Below are 7,346 nucleotides of genomic sequence, written 5' to 3' on the forward strand. Positions count from 1 at the left end.
GTCCGTCAGAAAAAATAATAATAATTTCATCACATAAAATCAAAAAGTCAGTTTGAACATGAATGGGCAAAAAATGAGTGTAATGGGCTTCACCAATGACATTCTTGATCTACCCTCAATTCAACTTTCTTAAGACGAGACAAAATGGTAAACAAATATCTAGAGAAATGAACATGTTATTGCCTTCAAATGGCCTACAAAGGGGCACAAATGGTCACTCTTGTTGTTTTTAACCACTGTGTTCTGGCATCTTGTTATCAAAGAAATTACATACTGACTTGTTCATGCATACTAAATTGGGTTACCCTGAAGGCCCAGATCTGGTGCTCAAATGCTCAAATTTCTACAAAACAACACTTATCTTAACAGAACTGTTTTCCACTTTCTGAGTACAGGAACTAGAACTCTGGAAACGGCGCCCTCTGGTGACTGGGGTGTGAATACAGGGGAAAAAAATCTAAGCAACACCCAGAGTATACCTGACTGCAGCCTATAGAACAGGGACGGGGTAACACATGGGTGCGGGGCTATGTCGACCTGCTCCATAACTACTTTAATTGACTCGTTTAATGCAGAAGCAACTATATGGACCAATGAACAAATGAATCGTGTTGATATGTCTGTGGTTCAAATTTGTAAAATGTAGAAGTTGTGCAGTTTCACAAAGCCTATACGATGCACAGAGATAAAAATTAAATCTCGCAATGTTCCTGAAAATATTAACTGAATGTGAGCTCTGGTATTTTTTTGGCTTTTACATCAATGTTGTAGTAAGGTACAGGATGTTGGAACGGTAGCAACAACATGTTGCAACTGTCCCTACACTGACAGCTGTGATAAAACTTGGTATATTAGCTTGACACAATATCTTTGACACATGCCAGCTATGCCTATTAGAAGCTAAGAAAACAGATTAAAATTATATGACTTTACAATGTTTCATGCAAACAACGTAGACAGTATCTCATCATTAAAAAAATCTTTTGGTTACACTTTATTTTTAGGTGTCCTTGTTACATTGTAATTATACAGTTAAGTACTGGGTAATATTAATTAACTACATGTACTTACTATATGGTTAGGATTAGGGTTTGGCATAGGGTTACTTGCATGTAATTATGCATAATTAATTGTAAGTACATGTAACATGTGTAACAAGGACACCTTAAAATAAAGTGCTACCAAACTTTTTTACCATAAAAATGTTTTTTTTTTTTGAGCTCTGGTATTTTTTTGGCTTTTACATCAATGTTGTAGTAAGGTACAGGATGTTGGAACGGTAGCAACAACATGTTGCAACTGTCCCTACACTGACAGCTGTGATAAAACTTGGTATATTAGCTTGACACAATATCTTTGACACATGCCAGCTATGCCTATTAGAAGCTAAGAAAACAGATTAAAATTATATGACTTTACAATGTTTCATGCAAACAACGTAGACAGTATCTCATCATTAAAAAAATCTTTTGGTTACACTTTATTTTTAGGTGTCCTTGTTACATTGTAATTATACAGTTAAGTACTGGGTAATATTAATTAACTACATGTACTTACTATATGGTTAGGATTAGGGTTTGGCATAGGGTTACTTGCATGTAATTATGCATAATTAATTGTAAGTACATGTAACATGTGTAACAAGGACACCTTAAAATAAAGTGCTACCAAACTTTTTTACCATAAAAATGTTTGTTTTTTTTGTAGAAGGAATAGTCACATGTGGCTGATTTCTTCCAGGAAGGATGAGGGATAATTGAGCATGTGCAGTATGAATAACATCATTGTAGCTCATTCCCGATTGAAGAAATAAGCCATGTTGCACCTGCCCCTCTTGCAACCATGCCCACTCTCCCCCTAAATGACAATAAATTATATTTTCATTTTGGGAAACTTTTACTCCACTATATTCCAAAACATAATATTTGACTTTTTATGTAACTACATTTTAGGGGGGAAAATCTGCCTTTTTGCCTTGTTATGAGTCAGGAGCCGAGTAAATTGAATTAGTGAAAAAGACCCGATAGTGATGTTCGATTTGTGGATGGAACAAATGTTAAAGGACAAGTCTGCCGATTTTTACCTAGTTTTGTGGAGTTACAATGTCAGTAGTACAGTATGTAAATTAACAATGTGTTCTCTTTCTCCATATGTTGCAGTCAGAGCTTGTAAGATCAAGTTTGTCAGATGACACAAAAAGTTTTTTAAAATCTCAAGGCTTTTGTTAAATATACAGATCATACTCCTGCGCTTCTGTATCCCTGTCCCCGAACAGTCGGATTAAGCAGTTCGCTTTTTAATTTGTCACTTAAGGAACTGTTTCTGGGTCCAAGCCGTTACTCATTTCAATTGAGAACACTATCTCAACAGCCGTTTATGAGCAATACTTTTGTCACACATTTAAGCTACGTTTTTAAAAAGTCATGTGTAGCATACAGTCTCCTGGCTCACAGTGTCCTGGACGCCAATATTTTAATGATTCATGAAAGATGAATCACTGTCTGGCCATCTGAGATTTTGGTATGGAGATAAAGATTAGGATCATTATTTTTGGTATATGCCCATGTTTCTTGTCAGTATAAAGTGTAGTATGTGCCAAATTCCACAGTGTTTTAATGTATGGTCATACACACTAGAAAATGCCATAGAACATCAACTCAGAGTGAATCTGTAAGACCTCCATCTGTGAACTTGGACTCAACATTATGCTTTTCTCTTGAGAAGACAGAAACACCTAACAAAACAAAAGTTCCTTACATTCATTCTCACTGCAGTGATGCAGCAGGTCTGAAATGTCTCGCAGGCAAGTGCTAGAAAACAGCCAGGCCAGATAAGGTATTATGCAAGGTTCAGGATGCCTAATTGCTTCAGGTGGTCCCAGACCCCCAAAATGTATCTGCAAGGCTGGAGTAAATAGACACACACTATTCAACCTGTCTCACTTTCTCATTCATTACTTTCATTGTCCTTAATGACCCCTAATGATAGGAGAAAAGTGCAAAAAATGACATACACTGAAAGGTTTCACTGAGGTTTCTAACGCATTTACTTGAAGGATAAAATGACTAAACAGCTTCCCTAATGGCCCCCAAATTTGTGGTCTATCTAAATATGAATGACACTGTGGGCTGGTTTAACCCTGTGGGTAGATTTAATGGAAATTTTATAGCGTTATCAGAGTAAAAAAATATCATCTATCTCTACTGCTTAACCATGATACAAGTTAAGACTAATATATACATATTATCAAAGTGTGCTGTGTGAGGTCAGAGAAAGTATAGATGCATACAAATGCCAACATACAGGCTGTACAGTGTTGATAACTCATGGGTATTATTCATCTGTCCTTTGAATGAATCATATGGACAATGAATATGCAGCAAAACTACCCTAGATAAAAACACAACAGATGGTTCACCACAGAAATTCTTACAAAAGCAAATAAACCCAATATAAAATATTATTTAAAATGCTTTCATGCAAGTTGAGTTTGATCCTCATTTTATGAAATAACAGTTTATGAACAGTTATTTTGCTATTAGATTACATGGTTCAGTGCAAGAACGAACTGACTACAATACAACTGGCTAATTATATCTTACTGGGTATGATGCAGTATGGTGAATTTAGATTGTGATGAAACAAGAAGAGTGAAAGAGATTCTGTTCCTCTTTTATTAGCAATTATAAACATCTTTCCTACACAATCATACTTAACTGTTCCCTATTCTGTCCTGCAATTACATTTTGGCACAGTGAAAAGACATGCATTTGTCTTTGTCAGGGAATTAAGGAAAATCTATTTGACGGACCTCCAACTAATAAGGCAAAGAAAAGGTCAAATCATTTTCACTGTCTGAAGCCCATAACATTTTGTCCTGATTCAACCCTTTCCAATGTGAAGTTCTGGAGCTAAACCATAAATATCTAAATATTGTAAAATATACTCAATGGAAAACCATAAGGTAATGTTGAAGGAAAGAAAAGCATTTTATTTGCTTCAACACTTCGATAAAACTAAAATATGTCTAACAAAATAGCAAACACTAACAATAACAACACATAACAACAATAAATATGTAAGCATGGTCTGACACCTTCCAAATTAGGTGTCCAGCAAAACTGTCCTGTCATAGATGTCTGGTGCTGGTCTCCAGCTGCTCTTGACTTCAAGAATGTCCTCCTCTCGACTTTTATGTTTCTCTGCATACGGTGGACTGTAAATATATACAGTACATACACCTTAAGAAATTCCAAAGATATTTCATATCAGCCATGAAGTTGTATGGTGCAGGCCACCATAATATTATTTCTCTTTTGTTGGGGGTTTTAGGTGAATAAACAGTTTAAATGTGGCAAAAGGCCTGGACCTGACGTAATATACAAGTAAATATGTCAGAAAAATTATCTGTCTGTGCTCTTATTTTGAAGTTTTGTCTCCTCGCTCTTGTCTTGCAGGTGTTTCTGGTTAATTAGTCTTGTTAAATCATTCAGTTCTTGTGTATTTATAGCCTTTGGGTTTTCCTTTTCTTTGGACATCTTCCAATTGCCCTACAGTGTGCTGTGAAAGTCCAAATTGTTGGCTGTGTGTATATTCAGTTTCAATGAGGAGATTTGATACATTGCACTTTGATATATCCTTTCACAGAAAGTGGAACAAAGGGTGTTTTTATGTTCATTAATTTGCAATAAAACATGGCTACAGTCCCATCCTTTTGATCTATCTTACTGCATCTGCAGTAAGCATGTTGGTCCTTACCCAAAAGTGGCTGTGCGCAGTGATGATTCATATTTGTGAAAGTCAGAGCTGTACTCAGGGACTAGAAATGGTCTGACCTTTGTTGAAGGGTAGATGCTGCATTTGCCTGTGGCTGAAAAAACAAGAAGATATGGTTTATTAAAGTTCTGAACGTCTCTCAGACTACAAATGTTTCGAACTATGTACTGTATATAAGAAAAAATGCTAAATTACCCATGACCTAAAACAACTTGGGGTGCACTGACTACACATTACTAAATGCAATTTCTCTTTATATGAATAATTAAGAACAATAGCAGCAAGTAACGTTATTAGCATTGATAAACTAGCTCTTACCCTGCTTTTTCCTCCCTATGGATGATTCCAGGGAATTTTCTGAAATGCATCTCATGCTTCTTGTATGAATAATGCCATCCTTAAAACATCTCTTTCCAGTGTGATAGGTCTTGGGCTGTCCAAAGTTTGGATAAAAGCTCCACTCAGATACGGACACCCTATTAGCCTCTAAATGGACATGCCAATAAATATAAAAGATTCTGAAAAATGTCTTAGATTTTACAGCCTTAGTGATTACTCTAACGAAGTCATAGGAAAGTTTTCATGTACAGCTGCCACTAGAGATTCTTTTATTAATACTTTGCTGATCAAAGCCTGACTCACGTGGGAAGGATCTCGTAGTTTCCTTTCATTGGGAGACTTTATGTCTTTGATGTGTGGAAATGGGGCATCACTGTATCGAGGTTCAGGTATCCAGCGCAAAAGGGATTTCCAGTCACGGTCACATCTAAAACCATTGATATCATATTAATATAGTGTAGAGCAGGGGTGTCGAAACTCGGTCCTGGGTGGGCCACTGTCCTGCAGAGTTTAGCTCCAACCCTAATTAAACATACCCAAATCAGCAAATCAAGGTCTTACTAGGTATATTACTAGAAACTTCCAGGCAGGTGTGTTGAGGCAAGTTGGAGCTAAACTCTGCAGGACAGTGGCCCTCCAGACCAGGACCGAGTTTCGACACCCTTGGTGTAGAAAAAAAATCCTCTCCATAAAATCATATGAATAGGATACACATAGGTTTTATGTTTGACTTGAGTATTTGAAATATTGACAGTGGCTAGAGACAGAGCACAAGTCTCACCATTAACTGTAATGTGTTGTAACATCAGAGCTTTAAAATTAAGACTCAAGAGTCTCTCATTTGTCCCACTCAAAAATGCTGTTCGCTTTATGATTCAAGTTATGCAATAAAACTTTGACACTTTGCTTCTACTGCTCCAAACACTAAAGGAAAAATTAAAAAGCTGTCATTCACAAGTAACTTCAACTGCAGCTGAGCCAATTTTTTTATACTTTAGGGGAGAGAAACTGATTCATGAAATAGTTACTCAGTGAGAACAGGTTCAAGGTGTCTAATGTGAGGCTTGAAGTCCTACTCTTTTCCAAAACTCCAGAATGAGTCACCGAAGTCTGTGTGTTTCTTCATAACTGTGTATGACCGTGACATTTCACTGTAAGTGATGAAAAACAAAAACTTCAAGGGAATGATCTGTTGTGCAGCATTTTTTTAACTTAGTAAATAGGCCTATATTGCATTTGTAACTAAATAAGGATTTCTATGAAAAGGATAGGCTACAAAAGATTTTCAGAAGTAGAGCTAATTTAAAGCTAATTAACTTAATTATTTACACAAATAAAAAAATAATTATATTATTTGAAAATATTGATATTGATCATATTCATGTGATTTCAATATGTCTGCTACCACTGCGTCCTGCTTCTCATAAAATAAATCAGCTTTAGGCTAGACTGGACTACTGGACACGCAGTCTTAATAGCACTACTTAATAGTAGTGTAGCTACATGATATTTTAAAATTGTTTCTCTCTCCTCTAAAACATTATTCACTTCGTGAGGGGTAAAACTTTTTGAGGAACAAATGACTAAATTCGTTAATGTAGACAGTTAAGTGTTATTTCATGCGATTGAGAGCAAGTGTTGCAATGAGACTCATTTTTTAAATGTTTTCGCCTACTTGCGCTCATCGCAACGCGACTGGGCTACTATAAATATTTTTTAGTAAATAAAAGATCAATTTTAGGATGTAGCCTATATATGGACCAAATATCTTCTGGAAACCTTACCTCCTGTCCCTTATGTAGAGATGATCCGTTAATAGGGAGTGATGGTCTTCGTACAGAGAGTTAAAGGCTTTAGACAAAACTATTGTAATAATCCGTTGTTGGGCGAACATAAACAAAACTGACAATATCCTATAGAGTCTGATACAAATGCACTATAAATTGATCGTATAGCCTATATATTTGTTTAATTATTCACTTAGGCCTACTTACTCATATTCATCATTTATTCATATGGTAATGCTGTCGGTCTATTTGTTTGTTACGTTACAAAAATTAATATAAAATCAGAATTTGAACTGACTTTAGCGTGTCGAAACGCAAGATGGCGCAAGAAGGTAATTTAACTTTACAAGGATAAATTACCTTTATATATACATATATATCAATAATATATATATTATTTATACTTATATATATATTATTTATACTTATATATATATATATATA

The 7,346-nt window shown here is 35.6% G+C and overlaps 1 pseudogene; it reads right to left on the reverse strand.

Annotated features, from left to right (window-relative positions):
* Window positions 1–4,104: 4,104 nt before the first annotated feature.
* Window positions 4,105–6,241, reverse strand: LOC107732528 (spermatogenesis-associated serine-rich protein 1-like; annotated as a pseudogene).
* Between the last annotated feature and the right edge of the window lie 1,105 nt (window positions 6,242–7,346).

The sequence above is a fragment of the Sinocyclocheilus rhinocerous genome, unplaced genomic scaffold (genome assembly GCF_001515625.1).
Source record: "Sinocyclocheilus rhinocerous isolate Xijiao unplaced genomic scaffold, SAMN03320098_v1.1 scaffold640, whole genome shotgun sequence".
NCBI lineage: Eukaryota > Metazoa > Chordata > Actinopteri > Cypriniformes > Cyprinidae > Sinocyclocheilus > Sinocyclocheilus rhinocerous.